The sequence below is a fragment of the Manis pentadactyla genome, chromosome 10, assembly GCF_030020395.1.
Source record: "Manis pentadactyla isolate mManPen7 chromosome 10, mManPen7.hap1, whole genome shotgun sequence".
NCBI classification, from domain to species: domain Eukaryota; kingdom Metazoa; phylum Chordata; class Mammalia; order Pholidota; family Manidae; genus Manis; species Manis pentadactyla.
In genome coordinates this window covers 51,379,092-51,392,570 of record NC_080028.1, presented here as the reverse complement: position 1 = coordinate 51,392,570, position 13,479 = coordinate 51,379,092, and the positions used below count along the sequence as shown (strand labels likewise).

The window sequence follows — 13,479 nt, the reverse complement described above, 5'->3', positions numbered from 1 at the left end:
ATTGGCCATGGGGCAGGGGGGAGGTGACATATGAGTATAGACTTGTGTGTGATGACGAGTGTAGAGTTGAACTAGTGATTAGAAATCAGATCCACAGTATTCTGTTATCTGTAAATTGAACCCAGGTGGGAATTTCATCCATAAGCACACTTTTCTCTTTACTTTCCCAAAATCAGACTAATAAAAAGGTCAGTTAGGAGATGGCGATTTAAGAGACCACTGCTTGATTGCATGTCACAGAATTTATTTAAATAATTAATCAAACTCATTTATAAATTTTAAAATATACTGATGCTTTCAGTATGTCTCTGAGTTCACAGCTCAGAGCTAAAGTTGCATATAGGGAAGGACAAGTATTGTATATACATTTTGAAGTGAAGATATAATTAAGTAATTTTATAACTATTCAGGGAAGCTGAAATCATTGTTAGTTTTTAGCCAAAGCCTACATAAGTCAGTATTTGAAAAGAGGTCACCAGTTTGTCATAGTGATTAAGGAAGTTGGGGAGAAACTTTAGCCAAAATTATAGCTTCAGTTTTTGGGGAATCGGGGAGCTTTTTTCTGGTAAGTGGACACACACTGTATCCCATCTTTATCCACATCTGGGTGTAGATGAGCTCATGGAATTTGACCACCTTACCTGAAAAATTCATCCCAAAATGTGGGCTTTATTGATGTGGATGAATGGATTTACTGATGTGTCTTCATATGTCAAGGATATTGCATTAGAGAGCTGCAATCTTCCCTACCACAAATAAGCCAAATGTTGTGTTTAATTGAAATAAGGTCACACGAAGCTCAGGTCTTACAAAATAAACACATAAACATCTTAATATAATAAATTGTATTCTTTTATTGGGTTTTAAAATGTTTATATGTGATTTGCACATAAAATATACAATACACAGAACTGTATTTGTGAGACTCTCTATGTTTATCTTCACATTTAATCATAAACTGGTTCCCAGAATACAAGTTTGCTAGGTTTTTGAATTCTCAATTTCGAATGCCTGTATTCAAAACATAAATTTGTGATCATGTCCCAGCTCTTTAAACACTTTGGGAATTTCCCATTGCTCTTAGATCAAGAGCAAAATCCTTCTCAAGACATAGAGTGTTCTGCACAACCTGAATCCTCCTCTTGAGTTGCTCCTCACTTCCAAGAATATGCCAGCTTGTTCCTGCCCAGACCTCTTAGTAAATGCTTTTCCCTCTGCCCAGAATACTCACCTTCCCCCAACTTTTGCTAAGTCAGACTTAGGTCTCCCCTTATACATTTTCATATCTCCTTTATTATCAATGTCTACTTTATTATCATATATGCAATCATATTTTTCAGTTCTATATTTGTGATTCTTTAATGTCCATTTCCCCACCAGAATGAATCTTGATAAAAGCCGAGATCATGTTTATCTTCATGCCCATTGTAACCCTAGCTTGTAGCTCAGTACCTGGCACATAGCAGACACTCAGTACTTGTTAGATGAATGGTCAAAGGCCCAGTCCAAATTAATATATACAGTTAATTATAGAATAAGGTATTCAGTTTACCTCTTTTATTCCTGCCTTTTCATACATACCTAAAATTGCTTTCATTAATGAAGCTAGGTTTTTCTAAGGTAACATTCTTAGATTTGGTGTAGTGACCCTCCGGGCAACCTTCTTCAGTGGTGGTTCTTGGAGCCCATAAGATTGACCCCCAGTCTCTTGAACTTGACTTTCCAGTATGACTTGCCACAAAAACTCCCATTTCCCAGTGATTTTCCTGAACCTATGTTCTCATCCCTGCCCTATCTTCCTGCCGGCTACTTTGATTGTTGCTTTGAATTGTCAAGTGTAACTTCTGCCAGAGACTTTATGCTGAATGAGGCTTGCGCTGCCAAGACAGACAAAACAAAGGTAAAGCCAGTTGCTTCTCATGATAGGGTAGCAAGATTCAACATGTGTCTCTATCCTGGCCTAGTTACTTTTCCTCCGCTTCCTTATTTTAGTATCTCTACCATCTTCCGTAGACAGAGGCTCAGGGCTCTAGCTGAGTAAGACCAAAACAATGAAATAGGGTTCTAGCCAGTACCACCCTTCTTTCTTTGGCTGAAAGTTGCTTAATGCTTAAGTCAAAACATGAAAGAAGGGCAATTACAAATACCATTGACTCCTTTCTAGCAGTTATGACCACCTGGCTGGCTCCCTCCCTCTCTGTGAAGCTTTAGCTATAGCAGTCTCTAGACTGAGGTCAAAGGCAAATTAAACATTAAGGTAATACTTAGGCCACAAGTACCATACAGGTACTTGGTGTGTGTTCTTGGACTGCCAGTTTTGCTCCACATGAGCAGTTTAAAATGTTTTCATAACAAACAAGTAGAATCCAAATGAGCACCTTTTTTAGAAAAATAGGTGCTTTTTGAACCTAGTCACTGATTGCCGTGTAATCCTGTGCATGGCATTGGCCTAGGAGCAGAGGACAGTGCTCTCTAAAGATGAATGGATGTGTACAGACAAGAAAATAGCTAACTGATTGTATGAATCCCCTCCCTCTTACCCTCCTCATCTTGTTCTTTTTGCTTTTCCTTCCTCACCACCATCCCCCACTTAAGTCAAGAAAGGTGAGGGGATTAGATGCAGTTTGCTATATCATATAACTGGTCAAACCTATTATTTATTAGTTTTGAATGTCTGCATGCAATCCTAGTAATTTAGAACTGGAAGAGACATTTCTCCTAATAGAGAAATCGCTGGAAAAGAGATTATCCCACCTCCCCTTAATCACTTTCTTCCTTCCTTCCTTCTTGGGACAAAAGCCTACTTCTTGGTGAAGAGCCTTTCCATTGTGAATAGTTCTGCTTGCCAGGACTTTTTATTTGTTAAACTGATCTCTGCCATTCTGCAACTTCTTTCTATCTATTGTCCTAGTTCTGTGGATTGAGGAGAATAACTTTGTTCTATTTTCTGCATAATACTTAGAAGTCTTAAAATATAAGGTTTTTTTTTTTAGAGCTTTCTCTTCTTCTGGCTCAAATTGCAATTCCCATTTCCTGTATGGCATGGGATGTAGATCTTTGCTATCTACTGTGATAGTCAGTAGACATACAGATATTGAGTACTTGAAATGTGGCTACTATGGCTGAGGAGTTTAATTTTAATTGCATTTAATTTAAATATAGCCACACTTGGGCAGTGGCATTGCCCTGAACAGTGCAGGCCCAGACTCTTAAAGTCCTTTGCCTACACACCCTGTCTAGCATGACACTGTAAAATGTGGTGCCCAGAACAAGATGTTTGAAATGTCTAATACAGGGTATGGTGGGACCATCTGTCTTGACCAGAATACTAGACATGGATGAAGCTTAAAGTTGTATCAGTATTTCAATGACAACAATACAATGTTGTATTATTGGCATAAACAGAGCTGTGGTCAACTAAGATCCCAAAGTCTACTGTTATTTTTGTAAGAACTGCTTTCAAATAGGCCTTGTTAAATGATTGATTAAAAAATTCAAAATACTTAGCCCAACTTAATTTCTCTAGTTGATTCTAGACCATCACATTAGTACATTGAAAGGTTTTGGATCGTGATTCAGCTAAAAGATGAGTTATATTGTAGTTTGTGGCATTTGCACTTGATTATTCACTTCTCTGTCCATGTTGATACAGATGTCAACAGCACGAGGGCCATAGGCAGACCCAGTAGCAGCTACTAACAGCTTCCCTAAAAGTCCATGCCAGTCTGTGAACAAAGATAAGGGAAGGGATGTGAACTCACCTGCCTACATTATCATCATCACCAAATTTTCTATGTCTTATTCACAAGGACATGTTAAATATTTGGTGAAATCAAGACGTTCTGTGTCTGTGATATTCCATTGGCCTGTGAACCATATCAGAAGATAAAATAATTTAACCTGATGCATTCATGCAGAGATAATCCTCTGTATGAAAACTGTTTATTAATTTGGGGTTCAGAATAATGAGCCCATGTTTTCTGGTTCATAATATTATCTTAAGTGGAAATTCTTTATGTAATTTTTTTGTTAAAATATCTTATACAAATGTAAGTTGGATGATATTTCATTTAAAAAATTACAGTAACTTTTATGAGGGAAGGTTCTGAGATTTATTTTGGTTTTTAGAGAAAAGCTTTTATTCCTTTATTGGATTTCTGTTGATGATTTGCCACTAAGCAGGGAGAACTGAGTGCATTCATTTCTTCCTGCTTCTTCCTAAAACTCCCTTAAAATGAAAGTAAAGACTAAAAAATGTACACAGTGACTGGAACAAGGAGAAAATAGGAGACAGTCCAAATGAAAGGTGCCATAAAAATTTTGCAAGCAAATGGACAAATTGTAACTGACTTAAGAAAGTGGAGTAGATCCAGTAGAAGCAAATATTTTTCTGCTGCAGAACCATTCTGGATTCAGGAATTCAAAGTCTGTGAAGGGAAGGATAGGGCCTAGAGGAGGACTAAAAATAGGGATTGGTTAAAAGTCATTTGTAAGAAGCAATGAGACCCCCAGTTCCTCCTGTCGATTCCTCCTCCAAAATCCAAAGCCCAGTGACTACCCCTCCCCTTAGGTTGACTGCCCCTGCCCTTAGCTTATTTACCTGTTAGCCCTCCCACAGATGATAAAGTCAGTATCTGAAATGAATGGGAAAGGGAACCAGAGACAGTGGAAGGAGAAGAGAACTTCAAAACAACCTATTGTCTCTGGAAAGAAAAGAGAAGATGTTTGCTAGAGTGTGTTTTCCTACATGTAGCAACAGTAACAATTATTATTCACAGCAGTAATAGTAGTATAACTCCATTCACGTTCCCAGACCTGATTTGACCATGTGTAGGTATGTGGGAAGGGGTCTTCCCACATATAACATCAAGCAGTTCTTGAACAGCAGCAGGGTATCCAGGAACTCAATTCTGATGCTGTCTTCCCAGAGACAGTACCAGATTCCCAGGTAAAGGGCTCTGTCCTACAAGACTGCCCTCCATGTCCCACTCCAGATGCCGGCCACAAACCCCAGGCAGTTACCTGTTCTTCTGACCTACTGGCTACAGATTGGAGGTTCCCACGACCTCCCCCTTGGGTTCGATTAATTTGCTAGAGCGGCTAACAGAACTCAGCAAAACACTTAATGTTTCACAGTTAATAAAGGATTCTGTAAAGGATACAGGTTAACAGCCAGAGGAAGAGAGACACAGGGCAAGGTACCAAGTAAAGGAGCTTCCGTCCTCGTGGAGCTTGGGGCCTGGCTTGGTGGCACGTGGAGGCGTTCTGGTTCCCCACGCTTAGAAGCTCTCTCTGACTGAGAGGCAGGATCCAACAGAGCAGAGAGCAATAAGCTCTTCTCACGGGTTTTTGTGAGGGCGTCATTGCATAGTCATGATTGACTAAATTATTTGCCATTGGCTGATTCAGCCTCCAGCCACGACCCTTGAGTGGGGGGGGTCCTAAAGTCTCATTAACATGACAAAACACCTATTTCACCTTTAAGTCTGCAGTGTTTTCAGGAACTGTGGATGAAGACCAAGTATACCTGGGAAATATATATTTGGTCATATGAATGATCAAATATGTATTTCTTATGACTCATTATATTGCACTGTTGTATCCACAAAACAAGAAAATAGTGGTAAAAAACAATAATAAAGAGGAATATTGAGAAAATAAGTCTTGGAAGTTAAAAATATAACAGATACTCTAAAAATGCAAGAAGTGTTAGAAGAAAGTTGAAACTCTCAAGGAAGAACCAAAAACCAGGAGAGGAAACGATGAGAAAATAGGAAGATCAAATAGGAAGGCTAACATCCAATTGGAATTCTACAAAGAGACATGTGGAAATGGAAGGAAGGTAATTATCAAAGATATGAAACAGTTTCCCGAAACGGAGATACACATTTGTAGGTTTAAAGGCCCTACTGTGTGCAAGAAATGAAAAAAACCTACACTGAGAGACATTACTGTGCAATTTCAGAATATAGGGGTAAAGAGAAGGAATGCACACCCAAAGCAGGTGACCTATAAGGTGATTCTATATATATATATACACAGAAAAGTGATATACATAAGGTGATTTTCCAAGTGTGCACACCTGGGAACGTAGTAGAAATGCAGATTCTCAGGTCCCACCCAGACCTACCGAAAGAGAAACCGAAGGGTGGGATTCAGCAGCCTGTGCTTCAGGAGCTCCTGCCGCCCCCCCCCCTGGTTCTGATGCCTGCTGGGGTGAGAATCAGAGTGGCCTCTGGCATAATGCAGTAATGGAATAAAACAATGTCTTTAAAATCCTATGGGAATCCTTTCTAATCTAACTCTGTACATATATTCCCAAACTGTTAATCCTATAAAGATGTTTCCAAACATGAAAAAAGTCACCTCTGCACATGGTTTCTTGGATAAGTAATGGAGGATATGCCCCAGAAAAACAAGGGTAGATGCCAATGAAGAGGAAGAGGGCACCCAGGGACTCTAATAGAGGGAAGAGGTTTAAATCCCCCAACATGAGGCCAGGTTCTGTAAGAAGCATCAGTTTTTACATGACACTTGCAAGAAACTCTAGCACATCTGGTCATTTGCAGTGTTTGTCACCCAAATCCAGAAGCAGCTCCGTAGGGCCGGGAGAGATTCGATTTCCTCCTATTGACAAGTGAGAAAATTAAGGTTCACAAAGTGTAGTAAATCAAAACCAAACCAGGAATTAAAATCTCCTTGCTGTGAAGTCTTCAGACCTATGGTCTGAACTGCTGCTTCAGAGAGTTCCTATTTTTAACAGGTTGGTTAATGCATGGAATCAGTTTTATGTATACTTTTTCTGGCTGGCCACCATACTTGTCATAGTGTTTTCTGTTGTACATATGAATCTTGAACCACAATTCTGATAAATCCTTACCAGCTAATCTAAAACTTGATGTAGAATTTCTGGACAAATCATGGCTGTCTGGTTATGTCAGGGCCCTGAACCCATTCATCTAATCCTGAATTCTGGGGAACCAAAGACAAATTCGAAGCTCTCTCCACTCACAAGTAAATCACAAGGTAGTGGGGAGACTCAGAGCCAGAGCTTAAACATAGCAGTCCAGCCATATGAAGAAAGATAGCTATGGAAGACCTCTGTCTCAAAACAGAGGGAAGGGAAATGTTTAAATTCTACTAAATTAGAGTTACTTTTTCTTGTACACAATTAAATTACTACAGGTTACAGTAATTGTTCAGTAAGTATCTTCTTTAGCATCTTAAGGGACTTGCCCTTAAATTTTTGTTTACATAAAGAACTAAATTGAATTTGTACTTGGGGATCAAAAAGAGTTGTTCTATATGTGATGTGAACAGGTTTTTGACCTATATTTCTTTCCATTTCTATCATGTTACAATTGGCACAGGAATAGGGCCCTGGTTATTACTGGACCTCTGTAGTAAAACATTGTGACCATCTTCATCCTGTTCATGATCCAGAAGATAATTATATTTTAGTTGACCTGGCTTTTCATTGAAAGAACTGACTCTTTGCTCCTCACAGTGGCTCATTTGATGCTTAGTGTCATTAATTCTTAATTGAGAATCATTCTCCTTGCAACTTCCCTCAGTTGGCTTTATTCTTTGATGCCACAGTGCCAGTGGACCAGTCTAAACATGTGTTCTTTTAATGAAACTCCTTAATTATCTTTTTAGAAAGAAAGATGAACAGAGTTTATTTTTATCTGCACAGGAGAGGTTCTTTGCCAAGTCTCTCTGCTGAAAGAAACCTAATATTATGGGGTGTTAGTTATTCAAACCAAGGTAGTTTTCAAGGGAGCTTTTTTGGGGGGCGTTGGGGGCCAGTTATTGTTGGAAATGTAAGTGACCTTGAATGTGTTTGCAAATGCAGTCCTTTTTTTAAACTTGAAATTCCTTTATAAACAGTGGTAAACTGGTTGCTTGCGAGTTATATATAGAAATTAGTATTTTCTTGGGGCCATGCCAACTGTCCCAGTCAATATGAAAATGTCACAGTTAATGTGCTTTTTCTATGGTTGTATGGAATGACCACAGATTCAGCAATTTGTTAGCTGCAATAACTGAATTGAATTTAAGAGATATGGTTAGAGTAATGCATTCTCAGATTAGAGGGCATTGCAACATATAAAAAAATGGTTTCAAATTAAATTTCACTGCATACACCGTCTCTAAAAGGAAAATGCCACATGCACATACCTTCTCTAAATAGCCAAAACTGCACGTCCTTACACATCACAGCTACAAAGCCTTAGGCTGTCTGTTATCTTGTGTAATAGGTAGGAGACAGTTGAAACTATTGACAGATATTTCTTATAAGAAGCTACAGTTTAATTGGTTCAGGCATTCCAATGTGAAAAAACCTGATATTCTGGTTCCTCACAAAGAATATTACACTCTGTGACTCTCCTTTCACACTCTGGAAATAAGCTAACACCATTTACATCCAGTTAAGAGTACATGAAGTTCTTTGGGGTTCTTATGTTCCTGGAGTCACAGTGGGTCAAGGAGTAGAACCATTCCCCACATACCAAGTGGTCATGTCACTAACCTCATAAGTTTTATTATACTGTTATTATTTTAGTCTGGGTTTACATTCAGTGAGGTGTTCAGAGTATCAGAAGCAAACAAGAACATTTCTTACACATGAGAATAGCATATTGGTCCATTTTCCTATTGATTACAGGCATTAAAATGCCAGTACTGGGCCATCCAGTAGCATCTCACACCTGAGCAAGAGGAAACCCTAGTCCACATCCTGTGCTTTAGAAGCCCTCCCTTACCAGCAATGCAAACACATAGGAGTGGATAGAGTGAATGAGAACTCTAGTAGTGTTGAAATGGATCCCAGAGTCCAGAGGCTACAGAGCTGAAAGCCTGAGCCTGTATGTAGTCAGGGGAGGAGAAAAGCACAACCTATGCCTGGGGCAAGCAGAGAAAGAGTGGTGCTTCACCCCAAAGGGATGTCCTAGCAGACCAGTGCTGTTTTCCATCCTTTGTACCCCTAGATGGTACTTCTACATGGGTCTCCCTGATCCCCACTGAGTCTTTCTGCCTACTGCTTCCAGAACAGCCTCTCTGAAATGCACATCTGATACTGTCATCCTACCATTTGAAATCTTCTGTCTTCTCGAGTTGGTCTTGAGATAAAGGCCAAATGCCTGACGAGGTTTCCAGGGTCTCACTTGACTCACTCGTCTCTCAGCCACCTCACTCTTGAACTTCCTCTTTCTCCAGTCTCCATCCGTGAACTCTGTACTCCAGCCATCAAGGCTTGCATTCATTTCCTCAAAGGGAAGAAGGTTTGCCTTGTTCTTGCTTCTGCTTGGAATGCCAGCTACCTCCTTGCTGTGGGAAGTCTTGTGGACCACTCACATCCCTCCCATGGCTTTTCAGGAGCCTGTCCATTCTCCTCCCACTGTATTCCTTCCTCACGGTAGAGCAGCTGCCACTCCAGGACTGATTGCATTTGCCTGCCTCTTCTCCTGACTAGAATTTAAGCTCCATGAGATCAGGAGCTATTTCCATTTTGTTCAGTGTTAGACCTTTAGCACCCTCAGAGCAAATACCACCATATGAAAGTGGTAAGCCACGTTTACCTCTGTATTTTTAAAGTATTGGTAAAGTAGGCAGAAAGGTGAAATTAGCAACAAAAGGCAACTATTACACTGGGCCTGAGGAGCCGAGGCTGAGACACCTGGGACTCTTGTTTTTCCTGTGGCCTCGAAGCCTGAGAGAGCTAGACAGACCAGCTCTCCAGGTCTGCATTTGTCCACAGGAACTAATTACACTTGACCTGAGCAATGACTTGGCCATGGAATGCCTTGTACTACCAGCATGGATGACAAAATATCCCGAGTCCTTAAGATGGATTTTCATGAGACTCAAATGCCTTCCAGTACTCACGGGACCATATTGTGATTTTTGAACAATGCAAAGATAGCATTTCCACATTAACTTAAGTAATAGAAAAGGAATTTACACAGGTTTTGTTAAGCATTGTGCATTTTCTGCCCAAAATACTAATTAACTGCAATGCTGTGTTCATCAATTTTGGCATCTGTCCATATTTGGGGAAAAATTAAAGCTGAAGTCGAATTGAATCTGTCTTTGATAAGTGGCTATTTGTGACCCTCTCTATTATGAAATATGTGTATTTTGAGAGTTTTAGGTGATTAAAAAGGTTTTTTAATCTAGTTTTTTTTAATGTAGCTGACTTTTTTTTTAAACCCGTCTTTCATGATAGAAAGAATGTTTGTTTTTTTAACTGGTACATATCAGGTGGTTATTTGTCAATTAGTCTGGGAGCTAATATGGTATTTGGACTTAATTCCATTAGAACAGAGTTAAACTTTGTGATACAGGGACTATTATCCCGGCAGTTGTAAGGGATTTTTGTGCTAGGGAGCAGGGCTACAAAGACGGCACTGTGCACGGTCCATCTGTAACTGAGCACTTTCACACTGCAGTTTAGAAAGTGTGCAGTCCAGGAAATTGTGGGCTTTGGCTAGAGCACACTTTAACTGCAAGGAAAATTTTATTTGCCACTCAAGTAATTGGCAGTTTTAATACCTTGTTCATAATTACCTTATAAACAAATGAATATATGAACCAAAGGTTGTATGGCCTCTTATCTAACTTGTAGCCTTATTCGACCAATGAGATAGATACCTGTGGGTCTCCTTCTCCCACAAAAACCCAATTTGCTCCATTTATTGCAGAAATCTATAGCTGAGAGTTTTCTTTCTGTTGTTAAATACACTCTGTGGCTGTACTAGCCCCCACACAGCCTGGGGGCCAAAACCAGATGCAGAGTTTGATGGGAGGTAGTGGCTAGGGACCGGGGAAGGAGATGGAGGGCGGGTGCATTTCAGGGTTACTCTGCTATTTGTGGGAGGACATCCCAGTAATGCTAACATTTAGGTTTTGTATTTAAGAGAACATTTTTGTCCCCTAAGGTGTGGTTTTGTTTAACCCACATACCCTGATCCTAAGGCCCTGTGGCTGGTCTCTTAGACTGAATCCATCTCAGGGACCTAGAAATTGACTTATCGTCTCACTTGCGTTATCCTGTACCTCACAACTAGATCAAGGAGTTTATACACTGGCAAATCTAGATGTGGGAAATGGTCAGAATCAGAGCTTATGGCTGACTTGACTCTAAATAAAGTCTGTAAGACTTTTCTGGGAATCTTAGAGGCTTGATATTTGTACACAGGACTGCTAATAGCTTTTTTCCAATCTTATTAACATAAATTCAGCTCTTAAGATGTAATCACCTATACATATTACCTTGCATAAGATTACTTAAAAAAACTGTTAGCTTCTTACATGACTTGGATCAATAAAGACAATTCACCACAGTACTTAAAAGGAGCATACAGAGGATCTGAACAATATTTTGAGAAGTTTTGTTAGTTTGTTGATGTCTGAATAGAAAATGTACAACCCGTTTTCTACCCTCTTCTTCCTTGGCGGGAGAGCAGCACCTGACTTTTGCATGTATTCAGTAAGTCACCTGACTTTTGCATGTAGTCAGGAAGTGCTCTGGGGGATCCCAAACACTTGCAAACCCCTAAGGCCACCAGCTACCCAGGGTGCAAGCACAGACTTGGGTACCCAGTCTCCAGGCCCTCCTTAGTGTTGGCATATGACTGCTCCGTGAGCCAGTGTGGCTTCCCACATTAGTTTGAAACCAGAAGTTCAGCATTTCTGCAAGGGTGGAAAGTAATGGGCCTTTCTGGAGGTTCATCTCCACAGAAATGCTTAATTGCCAAAATATGTTCGAAACTTTTTTCTGTGAAACAAGTCTTAAGGGATTGCTTTGGGACCAGTACAGAGTTATTCTGTGAGGTGGTTCAGGAGTGCTCTGGACTCATTAGGTTAAAAGCTCTTGTGTCCTACTTTTAAAATCTGTAAATTATCTACTCTGGAGTAATGTTCCTATGATTAAATGGCATAATAGATGAAAAATGGTTAGCATAGGGCTTAATACCTAATATGTCCTCAACATTATTAGATTCTGTATGCCTTCCAAGACAGAGGTAAAGACATATCCCTCTTCAAAGGAGCTCACAGTATGGCTGAGAAGACCAGTGTAGAAGTGCAGTACAGGGGTTTGTGAAAGTACGTAAGAAGTGTTCCTACTCAGGAACCTTCTGAGATGGTGAGGGGCCTGCAGGTTACAATAATGCAAGAGAGTTTAATAAGCCCAAAGCACTGTGGAACTAGTTATAGGTAAGAAAGATATACATATGAGATGTATTTTCTAAGCTTTTTCATTAAGTGATGGTTAACTGCAGACTACATGGAAACAGCAGCACATGACCGGTCACAGAGTCCTTGTCCCATAGTCCTTGGGTTATAAAGAGAAGACCTTTTTCTGTAGGTAGACTCTGTTAGTGTCCCAGGCTTTCTACCATGACATGTTATTTTTCCCTGCCAGAAGATGGTTTAAGAAGTCCAAGTCACCTGATCTAATAGGACAGTTAAGGTGGCTTACACATCAGTTTGATACCTATTTTCTGGCAAGATTGTTTCTGGCATTTAATACTGATTTTCCCCTTAAAAGCTGCTGTATTGGTGACCATTTAAGAGATCCTGCTTGACTCTAGTTTTGTTTTTCATTTGTGGTCTGGTTTAATGTTCACCAAAAGAACTTTCCACAGTGTTGGAAATGTTCTGTATGTGCTCTGGCCTATTTGATAGCCACCAGGAAAATGTGGCTACTGAGGACCTGAAATGTGCTATTGTCACTAAGGAACTGAGTTTTAACATTTAATTTTAATTTAAAGGGCCTTATATGGCTACCACATAGGACAGCATGGTCTAGCATTTAAGACTGTTAATATCAAATTTTTAAATCTGATTACTCCCAGGGATTATTTAGACTGGTGTGCTCTTATTTAATACTTAATATTCAAAGCCCTGGAGCATATCCATTTGATTTGAAGACTGGCAGTCCATTGAAACTGGTTACTTCCTAAAGAAAAGGAAAGCTTTCTAACTTGGCTTTAGAAGCCCCAGTCTGATGAGTATTTTAAGTTCATTGGCACCTGTAGTGTGGATACTTCCCAAGAGAAGAGTTAGAACGAGGTTAAGAATCAAGAAGAAGGAATAGGGCACTTAACACCTCAGCACCTGTAATGCAAACCTGGTGCTAGTCATTTCACATACCTTTTTTTCCCCCACTTTATTATCCTGTGTTTGTTTGTTTTGTTTTGTTTTGTTTTTGTTGAAGTATCCTTGATATACAGTCTTATATTGCCTCCAAATGTATAACACAGTGGTTCCAACAGTTATGCATGGTATTAAGTCCTCACCTCCACTAGTGCAGTTACTGTCTATCATCATAGAAAGATGTTAGTTATTAACTGCATTCTCCATGCTGTACTATTGTCCCCATGACCAGTTTATATTGTGATTGTGAATTATTGTGCCAAATACCATCCCAAACCCCTCGCCAATGGTAACCACTAGTCATTTCTCAGTGTCTGT

The 13,479-nt window shown here is 39.8% G+C and overlaps 1 protein-coding gene across 2 annotated transcripts in view; it reads left to right on the top strand.

The window, feature by feature from the left end:
• LRIG3 (leucine rich repeats and immunoglobulin like domains 3) overlaps positions 1 to 13,479 on the top strand; it is a 44,519-nt gene that overhangs the window by 12,855 nt on the left and 18,185 nt on the right. The gene's annotated exons all lie outside the window — the stretch shown is intronic.